Here is an 11,598-nt window from a genome sequence, read left to right on the forward strand (position 1 = left end):
TAATGCACCCACTAATCATGTTTTCAATTAATAAATTAAAAGTAATTGGATATTCTTAAAATAATAATTCACCCAAAAATGAAAATTCTGCCATAATTTACTCATTCTCTTTGACGTTCCAAACCTTTCTTCTGCGAAACATAAAAGCTATGGGATTTCTTCCTTCCTTCCTTTCTTTTTTTTATAGAAATGTAGGCCTGCAATTTAATCCATGAAATATAAGGTGTAATGTTTTTTAAAGAAGTTTCTTTAGTATTCATCTTTTTTTGTCATCTGGGACATTATTATTATTATTAGTTTTTTTTTTTTGTTAGTTTGTCATTGTAATTTTTTGTAATTGACCAAATGTTCGTTGTCAATAATAGTAATTTTATAGATACAATTTTGTCTTTGATAACTCTTTTATCTAAACTGAAACAAGAACAAAAAGTTATGTTAAATATTAAGTTAAATATAATTTTAGAAACAACAGCAATAGAAAATCAAATGCGGTCACCCTCAGATGTAAAGGGGTCATATGATGTTGCTAAAAATAACATTATTTTGTGTATTTGGTGTAATGAAATGTATTTATGCGGTTTAAGGTTCAAAAAACACATTATTTTCCACATACTGTACATTATTGTTTCTCCTCTATGCCCCGCCTTTCTGAAACGCGTCGATTTTTACAAAGGTCTGAAAAAGCGAGGTGTGCTGTGATTGGCCAGCTATACACTTCAAAGAGAAAGGACAAATTGAAATCGCATCATATGACCTCTTTAAATTGATTCCTTTCTGAAAACTATGAACTCGGAGCCTCCCTCCCGCTCTTTCTCTCCCTCCCATTTCAGTTTGTCTTAGTCTTTCATTCTTTTACTGCTTCACTCTTTTACTGCTTCACTCTTTTATTGCTTCACTCAATGCAGCTAAACTTCAGTGTTGACATCAGGTTTCTCTCAGAGGGATAAAGACATCGGATCTTCAGACTTATTTGAACTGAACTAAGAGGAACACGCTCAACAATTGCTGGAGGACTTTAAATCTAAAACAGGTAGTATTCTAGTAATTCTACCGTTGTTTATGAGTTTTGCCCTAAGCTGTATAAGTGCTCTATCTCTCTAGCTTCTCCTTTTCGTACTTAGTTCTCAGGTTACTGTTTTAGGTAAACAGTTCAGTACAGTTTCTGCTTAACGCTGATTCGTTTAATGTCAGTCCAACCTGTTCATTTAAATTGGTCTGACTCCGTCAAGAAGATCGAATTCTGCTTCAGTCTGTATTAATATGTATGAACTTGTTAAACAAAAGAATTGGAAGATGATTGTATTTATTTAAAAATAATTGTTTGTAGCTTTCAGAGCGTTTTCATTCCTGACAGTGTTTTTGTTTTTATATTTTAGTCAGGAAGATGAGTTTTAGGACGTAAGTATAGCTGGCAAACGCTGCCGTTCCTCTTTCTCTAATTATTACAAAGATTGCTGTAATTATAAGACAATGGTCATAGGCTACTTACAGTGACTTTATGTTCTAAAGAAGCTTTTAAGTGAATAGAGTAATTATTGACATTTATCATGCCATAGGTGACATTTGATGCCCATAAGAATCGAGAAATGACCTAAAAACTTACTGGCTAATGCTCAACATGAGGTCCAGAATGAAAGAAGTTTTTTGGAGTAGCGTTTTGCCGCTGTTTCTCTGGACACCTGTAAGCGGACAACCGTCCTGTCATATAGAGACGATAAGAACAGAGCTACAAACTCCAAAGGAAATACCAACCAAGCTGACCTTCAACAGTGCCTTTGTGTCTCCGATTGTACATTCATTCCTGGGCTCTGTCCAGCCCAATCCATTCCCTAAAGGTGAGTTAATGTGATGTAGTTTTGATCTTTGTGTTTGCCAAAGGCGTATTCAGTACAAACAGAAAATGTTCTTTTTTGGTATTGACTAATGTCATCAACAATTTGGTTACAAATAGGCACTGTGGCACAGGTGAATCTTGATCTTAGAGCGTAAAGGCTGTATTAAACTCATTAGAGGATGATATTAGGCTGGGCTCGTTATGCGCATGGTTAGATGGTGCTTATTCAGGTGGGATAAATGCACTCAGTTAATTGTCAGAAGATAAACCACTGTGCAAATAACCATGCAAATGTTCATGAGATTTGAATCATCTCTCACCTTTCCAAGAGTTTTGTTTACTACAAAAATATGTTTATTGCTGTACCCTTACAGCCTGCGTAGGTGCAGTCTGCATCACAAATGGAAAAGCAAACTTTTAAGTTAATTATTACCTTTAAAATCATTGTATGCTGAAAGAAAATTACTTTTCATATTGCATAACCTCAAAGTTCAAAGCTGTTCATAAAATGTTAACAATGTATCTTTTATCTATAATTACTGGATCAAACATGCACTACTACATTTATACATCTATTCCTGCAGACAATTATGATTTAATCTAACAACAGAATAAAGCATTACTTTACAGAAACCTACTGAATGAAATATTACTGCATAGAAATGTCATTGAAGGTTGTTCACGTTACAATGACGAATTTCCATTCATCATCACCTATTAATAGAGTATTACTGTGTGTATAGTCTACCTTTTTATTTTGACTGTAGTCTTTTGTTATAATACCTTCTTGCTGACATCAATGACTATTTAGAAAAAAAAATAAGTATGAAAAATTGTTAATGTTATACAGTAGAGAGTTGCTATACAGATTTGACCTTGGTCACTTCATCACCGTTTACCTCTTGACACTTTTATAGCACAAGCAGAATGCTGGGACACTGGTTATAATATTTATTTTGTGTTGTGTAAATGAATATTAAAAATATATGTACAATGTTTTGGCATGTTTTTCCTGTAGATCTGCTAATTAGAATGATAAAAGATAAGGATTACAACACGGAGAATGTTAAAGAGGTATGTCACACCTGCATGTAAATTAATGGTTTGATAAGTTTTATGCAATAGATATTTTAATTTCATATGAAGAAGAATGTACTTATGATTTAATATAAATGGAAGTGTGTGTGTGTGCACGCGCTTCTCAGGAAGTTTCTCAGGAATTTTTTTACCAAGTGGCCTCATCCAGATATAAATGGAAGTGTGTGTGTGCACGCGCTTCTCAGGAAGTTTCTCAGGAATTTTTTTACCAAGTGAATCATGCCAACAGCAATATTTTGTTGTGTAAACAATCACTATTTGTTTTGATTGGCAGATTTGATTATACACTGTCAAACATGTTTTGGGTACACAATTGAGCAGAGCACATGGGCACACATAAGTAATGTCATCAAGAGTTTTTTTTTTTTTTTATCTATCTCATCTGTACTGCTTAATTTAACTATACCCACAGCAACCAACCTGTCTAACTTCTTTCACTTATGACCAGGTTTTGCAATATGAGATAGGTTTCCTGGTCTGCGTGGCCATTGGGATCCTCTACATTGTCCTGATGCCGCTAATTGGCCTAATCTTTGCCTGCTGTCGTTGCTGTGGTAACTGCGGGGGCCGCATGCACCAGAAGCAAACAACGAATATCCACTGCAAGCGAAGAAGCTTTTACTTGTCCACATTTCTCATTACTGTACTAATTTTGTGAGCACCAGTTTGAGTGTAATGTTATTGTAATGATATTGACATAATATATATCCGTTTGCCAAATTAATATAAATTTCTGTGCAGGGCAGGGAACGTTTGCATGTTCCTGAGCAGTACAAATACTTCAGAGACTGTGATGCACAGCCCCACAGAACTCACCGACATCTTGGAGAATGTCAAAGGCTATCTTAACATTATTCCTAAGGTAGCCTACACCATTCAGAGAGGAGAAGTGAAATGAAAACCAAATGTTTAAAATTATTATTATTTTTTTTTTAATGCTCACCAAGTCTGCAGGTTTTTGATAAAATAGACAGTAAAAACAGTATTATTGTGAAATATTATAATGTATAACTATTTCTATTTTAATATATTTTAAAAAATGTAATTTATTCCTGTGAAACAAAGCTGAATTTTTCCAGTCTTCAGTGTCACGTGATCCTTCAGAAACCATTCTAATATGCTGATTTGGTGCTCAAAAAACATATCTTATTTCAGGATTCTTGATAGATAGAAATTTAAAAGAACATCACTTATTTAAAATAGAAATCTTTTGTAACATTATAAATGTTTTTACAGTCACTTTGGATCAATTTAACGTGTCCTTGCTGAATAGAAATCTTATGTTTTCCCATTTTTTCATTTCTAGAATAAACTCTGTGCAAGGTTGATTTATATCAACAACCGAATTATAACAATACTGAGTTGAACTGAATATAGCTGATACATATGGAAAAATTTATACAACTTTTTATTCCTCAACAGCAAATCCAACAAGTGACGAATGAGAGCTATGTGACTGTGGATACGGTCAAAAACAACTTAGTTGGTACGTCTTGTGTCTCTTAAGACAAAGGTCAGAAATTAATAGGGGCAAAATACCATTGAAAGTGACAAAAATGATACTCAAATTAGAAATGTAAGGGATAAAAATCCCTGTGATGAATTCCTCTATTTTCTTATTTGTAACATATAATACAGTTATCTAAAAATGTCTCACATGGCTCTGATTTTATCCATTTGTTTTCTTTTAAACTATGCTGTACTGATCTCTCATTGAATACCTGCATGTTTGTCTCATAGAAACAGGGCCTTTGCTTGGCAAATTGATCCAGAATGGTCTTAAGGGTCACCTCGACCCAGCATTCAACTCCACTACTGAAATAGGCCAAGGTATGTACAGTATGCGTATCAAATAATAAAGCAGTCCCTTTCTTTGGGAAACTAGCTTCATGATCAAACCTTTGCAGCATTAATGAATCCATTGATTTTAAAATATATTTTGTTCTTTATGTATGTGTGTTACAGTGATAAACAGCACCAGCGATGGACTGCTGCAGCTTAATAAAACCTTGGAGCTGTTGAAACCGAAGGTGGATGCGCTGCAAGCTAATTTATCTGCAGTGAGGCAGCGGATTAACAACACGTTGCATATGTCAGACTGTGTAAACTGCACTTCCCTTCAGTCAGAACTGGATAAACTATCACTGGATGGAAGCCTTGAAGTAAGCTAAACCAGAGCTGTCATGGAGACAAACTAGTGAAAAGCTCATTGGGGAATTCTGATGGCTGTTCAGCGAAGCATGTGGCCTCCTGATGATATCCTGATTCCACTTTAAGCTTTGCACTAGTTTCAATTTGAGCATTAAGAGAAATAACTGCAAAAATGGGGGTTGGATCATTACACAATCATTCTCCCTTTCTTTGAAGCTCTAGACATTTTGTGGTTGGGGTTGTGTCAGGTCAGTGATTGGAGCAGAGCAAAATTCTGCATCAATCTTCTAGGGAGAACATAGGCATTACTATAATACCCACACAACAATGTTTTGGCTTAGATTACATGATTACTATACAGCATTTCTCTAGAAGTGCAGAGGACCAAGCTGTATTACCAGTCATCTGTGCACACAAAGGCTCAAACACTGTCACTGAAGGAAAGCAGGGACACAGAAACAAAGGAACAAACAATAAGCAGTAACACAAGATGTTATTGTTAACATGTCAATACTTGCAAGCACTTTATCTGGGAAACCTAAGTCTTACCTGGTTGAAAGACATTTCCATAATACAGGCTGTTATTGAGAAAAATAACGTGTCACTGTCATTGTGTATGTGGGTGACCGTGATTTCACCAAGTACAACATGTTCCTGGATCAACATCCTTGTTGATACTGGAACAACATTCCTATCAACCAATCAGAATTGAGATATAACTTTTCAGGAAATATCTGTTTTAGGCTTACAGTCAGGGTTAGGTGCTTCTACACCCTTGTTAATCAGCTATCATTTCACACTGTTTTTAGGAATAAATTATGGGTAGGTTTAGGTTTAGGGGTAGGGATTGGGTTAAGTCTATATTTTTGGACAGTTATGTTGATCCAGGATAAACAAAAGATGTTGATCCAGGAACATGTCTTGCTTGGCAAAATCACGGCGACCGTGTATGTGAACGTCAGCATATAGTGCATTTATGTACAGCTAGTACTGTCATCTAGTGTTAAATGTGGTGCTCTGCTTGAAACTCACAATGGGGTCTGAGACCAAATTGAAAATATAGGATTAAAAGATTAAAAAACAAAAGTTTAAAATTGAGTTAAAATGCTAATTATAAAAATGATTTATAAAATAATATTTATAATAAATATTAAAGATGCACTTAGTATTTTTTCCTCATTAAAATGTTTAACCCATAAAAGATGACTAGTGTTTTTGAAAAGTATAATTTAAATCATTCACATTTAAGATACAGTCATATAAGTAGTTTAATACTAGGGGCTACTAAGTTACTAAGTTCACATGACTGTATGAAAACTACTCATTTTGTCTAATTCACTTTAATGCACTTCAAACTAGAGTGACATACCAATATATATATATTTTAGGCTTAAAATATAGTTTAGAATGAAAAAAAAATAAATCATGACCTTTGCATGTGCTTTGTCTTTTTCACAATTTGGTAGTTTCCTGATAAAAATGACCTGAGGTCTGCTGTAGACAAGGCTATAAATGCTGATGTCATTGGACAGGCAAATAAGGTTAGTGCCATATTTCACAGGTATAACATTTCACTTCAGTGCATTCTGTCTCTCTACACTACACCTGATTTGGTGCTCAAGAAACATTTCTTAGTATTATCAATTTTGAAAACAGTTGTGCTGCTTAATATTGTGGGAAACCATGATACCTTTTTGTCAGGATTCTTTGATTAATAGAAAGTTCACATGAACAGCATTCATTCATTCATTTATTGTAATATTATAAATGTCTTTCCTGTCACTTTTGAACCATTTTAGATCCTTGCTGGGTAAAAATTTAAATTTCCTGAAAAGGAAAAAAAAAACTTTTGATTGTCCTACATATATATTTAATGGTTGGCATGATTTCTACTAGCTATTGTTCAATGTTCATTATACATGTTTGATTCCCAGGGAAGAGACTTTTTTGACAGTATACCAGAAAAGGTGAAAAATGAGACCAGACTAAGTGTGCAGGGTGAGTGTGTGTTGTGTCCTTTCAGGGGAATCATTTGATCTGACTATCTTAACCCACAAATGTATGTTCACTTAAGGGTTAAGTAGTGTAATGTACTTGAAGTTGCTGATCAGTCTAGTTGTTAAGTGATGTTGTGTCTTGTGTCTTTTAAAGTGGCTCTATTGGAGCTTGAAACATTAATTTTTATAATAATCTCAAGGTGATGAGTTTTCTTTTTAATAGCCGGGCTGTTGGATTGATCCTGAGCTGTCTGATTTTGCTGGTGGTGATCTGTAATTTTCTGGGTCTGCTGCTGGGTATAGCTGGACTAAATCCTAAAGACAATCCCACTGAACGTTCCGGTGCATCCAACTGCGGAGGAATATTTTTCATGGCGTGAGTATAAATTCCCCTTTGGATCCTTGTGTTTGTGTAACAGAAAACTTGTCAGTGTGCATTCATTCCGTTGTTATATATAGTACAATAAAAGTATAACACTGTATGTGCAATATTTACTTCCTCTTGTGCCATTTTAGAGGGGTAGGTTTCAGCTTTCTGGTCTCCTGGATCTTCATGTTAGTGGTGTTGATACTTTTCATAGTGGGAGGTAATAGCTACACCCTGGTTTGTAGACTGTGGCAAAACAAGGAACTCATCCAGGTATTTCCAGCAACACTGACTCATACTAATCATATGACCTTGACTAGTTACTAGTTTCCAGTAAATGTACATTTTTGCATATTATTGCCAGTATATTTGATTATCATGTGTTTCATAGCTTATTGACACTCCAGGGCTGATTTCAGATTTCAACCTGTCCAAGGCTCTGAATCTGAATACAAACCTGAAGATTGTTAATGTGTACAGGTACGTCACACAAGACTGCATGACGGATGGCTGTCATATTTACATTATTTGTCCAATATAAATCAATAAATCTGCTTTTTATTATTTATAGTGACTGTCAAAAGAATAAGCCCTTGTGGACCACATTTCATCTGAATGAGATCTTTGACCTAAATAGTAAATTAGATGTTTCAGAGGTGAGATATTATTACTATTCCTTTACTTTCCTATGCTTGATGCATCACTTATTGGACACTAATGGCTGATTCGCTCAACAGTACACCCATGAGATTTATCAGTCCTTTGAGGGGGCACAAATCAACATAGCAAACATCACCATCCTCAGTCCAGAGGTAAAGTCCCAGCTAAACAACTTCTCTAGCAGTGCCAGCAGTATGAACTTCAGCAACATCATACAGCAGGTACACTGTATACTTCATTCGCAAAAGGACACTTGCACATACTGTTTGTGAAATCAAATGACGTATAATTTAATAACGGGCACATATGAGCCTTTTTTTCATAAAGCATTATCAATATGGCAAAAAAATTAAACTATGCTGTACTGATCTCTCATTGAATACCTGCATGTTTGTCTCATAGAAACAGGGCCTTTGCTTGGCAAATTGATCCAGAATGGTCTTAAGGGTCACCTCGACCCAGCATTCAACTCCACTACTGAAATAGGCCAAGGTATGTACAGTATGCGTATCAAATAATAAAGCAGTCCCTTTCTTTGGGAAACTAGCTTCATGATCAAACCTTTGCAGCATTAATGAATCCATTGATTTTAAAATATATTTTGTTCTTTATGTATGTGTGTTACAGTGATAAACAGCACCAGCGATGGACTGCTGCAGCTTAATAAAACCTTGGAGCTGTTGAAACCGAAGGTGGATGCGCTGCAAGCTAATTTATCTGCAGTGAGGCAGCGGATTAACAACACGTTGCATATGTCAGACTGTGTAAACTGCACTTCCCTTCAGTCAGAACTGGATAAACTATCACTGGATGGAAGCCTTGAAGTAAGCTAAACCAGAGCTGTCATGGAGACAAACTAGTGAAAAGCTCATTGGGGAATTCTGATGGCTGTTCAGCGAAGCATGTGGCCTCCTGATGATATCCTGATTCCACTTTAAGCTTTGCACTAGTTTCAATTTGAGCATTAAGAGAAATAACTGCAAAAATGGGGGTTGGATCATTACACAATCATTCTCCCTTTCTTTGAAGCTCTAGACATTTTGTGGTTGGGGTTGTGTCAGGTCAGTGATTGGAGCAGAGCAAAATTCTGCATCAATCTTCTAGGAAGAACATAGGCATTACTATAATACCCACACAACAATGTTTTGGCTTAGATTACATGATTACTATACAGCATTTCTCTAGAAGTGCAGAGGACCAAGCTGTATTACCAGTCATCTGTGCACACAAAGGCTCAAACACTGTCACTGAAGGAAAGCAGGGACACAGAAACAAAGGAACAAACAATAAGCAGTAACACAAGATGTTATTGTTAACATGTCAATACTTGCAAGCACTTTATCTGGGAAACCTAAGTCTTACCTGGTTGAAAGACATTTCCATAATACAGGCTGTTATTGAGAAAAATAACGTGTCACTGTCATTGTGTATGTGGGTGACCGTGATTTCACCAAGTACAACATGTTCCTGGATCAACATCCTTGTTGATACTGGAACAACATTCCTATCAACCAATCAGAATTGAGATATAACTTTTCAGGAAATATCTGTTTTAGGCTTACAGTCAGGGTTAGGTGCTTCTACACCCTTGTTAATCAGCTATCATTTCACACTGTTTTTAGGAATAAATTATGGGTAGGTTTAGGTTTAGGGGTAGGGATTGGGTTAAGTCTATATTTTTGGACAGTTATGTTGATCCAGGATAAACAAAAGATGTTGATCCAGGAACATGTCTTGCTTGGCAAAATCACGGCGACCGTGTATGTGAACGTCAGCATATAGTGCATTTATGTACAGCTAGTACTGTCATCTAGTGTTAAATGTGGTGCTCTGCTTGAAACTCACAATGGGGTCTGAGACCAAATTGAAAATATAGGATTAAAAGATTAAAAAACAAAAGTTTAAAATTGAGTTAAAATGCTAATTATAAAAATGATTTATAAAATAATATTTATAATAAATATTAAAGATGCACTTAGTATTTTTTCCTCATTAAAATGTTTAACCCATAAAAGATGACTAGTGTTTTTGAAAAGTATAATTTAAATCATTCACATTTAAGATACAGTCATATAAGTAGTTTAATACTAGGGGCTACTAAGTTACTAAGTTCACATGACTGTATGAAAACTACTCATTTTGTCTAATTCACTTTAATGCACTTCAAACTAGAGTGACATACCAATATATATATATTTTAGGCTTAAAATATAGTTTAGAATGAAAAAAAAATAAATCATGACCTTTGCATGTGCTTTGTCTTTTTCACAATTTGGTAGTTTCCTGATAAAAATGACCTGAGGTCTGCTGTAGACAAGGCTATAAATGCTGATGTCATTGGACAGGCAAATAAGGTTAGTGCCATATTTCACAGGTATAACATTTCACTTCAGTGCATTCTGTCTCTCTACACTACACCTGATTTGGTGCTCAAGAAACATTTCTTAGTATTATCAATTTTGAAAACAGTTGTGCTGCTTAATATTGTGGGAAACCATGATACCTTTTTGTCAGGATTCTTTGATTAATAGAAAGTTCACATGAACAGCATTCATTCATTCATTTATTGTAATATTATAAATGTCTTTCCTGTCACTTTTGAACCATTTTAGATCCTTGCTGGGTAAAAATTTAAATTTCCTGAAAAGGAAAAAAAAAACTTTTGATTGTCCTACATATATATTTAATGGTTGGCATGATTTCTACTAGCTATTGTTCAATGTTCATTATACATGTTTGATTCCCAGGGAAGAGACTTTTTTGACAGTATACCAGAAAAGGTGAAAAATGAGACCAGACTAAGTGTGCAGGGTGAGTGTGTGTTGTGTCCTTTCAGGGGAATCATTTGATCTGACTATCTTAACCCACAAATGTATGTTCACTTAAGGGTTAAGTAGTGTAATGTACTTGAAGTTGCTGATCAGTCTAGTTGTTAAGTGATGTTGTGTCTTGTGTCTTTTAAAGTGGCTCTATTGGAGCTTGAAACATTAAAAACCCAGATCTCAGGTGTGACTAAAGACCTTCCTCTTGATGTGCTGAAGACTATCTCAGCACCACTAACAGACGTGCAGAAATCGATCAAAGATTTTTCTCCTCCTATAGAGAGATCAAGTCAAATCAGGTACTAATTAACCATGATTCTCTGTGTTCAAATACAATATATTCAAATAGTACACCCATGAGATTTATCAGTCCTTTGAGGGGGCACAAATCAACATAGCAAACATCACCATCCTCAGTCCAGAGGTAAAGTCCCAGCTAAACAACTTCTCTAGCAGTGCCAGCAGTATGAACTTCAGCAACATCATACAGCAGGTACACTGTATACTTCATTCGCAAAAGGACACTTGCACATACTGTTTGTGAAATCAAATGACGTATAATTTAATAACGGGCACATATGAGCCTTTTTTTCATAAAGCATTATCAATATGGCAAAAAAATTTTTTTTTTTAATTTATAAAAAGAAAAGCTCTTATGTCCCTTTTATT

The 11,598-nt window shown here is 35.2% G+C and overlaps 1 pseudogene; it reads left to right on the top strand.

The window, feature by feature from the left end:
* Positions 1-822: 822 nt before the first annotated feature.
* Positions 823-11,598, top strand: part of LOC107673860 (prominin-1-A-like) — a 15,759-nt pseudogene continuing 4,983 nt past the window's right edge.

The sequence above is a fragment of the Sinocyclocheilus anshuiensis genome, unplaced genomic scaffold (assembly GCF_001515605.1).
Source record: "Sinocyclocheilus anshuiensis isolate Anshui unplaced genomic scaffold, SAMN03320099.WGS_v1.1 scaffold292, whole genome shotgun sequence".
Taxonomy (NCBI): Eukaryota; Metazoa; Chordata; class Actinopteri; order Cypriniformes; family Cyprinidae; genus Sinocyclocheilus; species Sinocyclocheilus anshuiensis.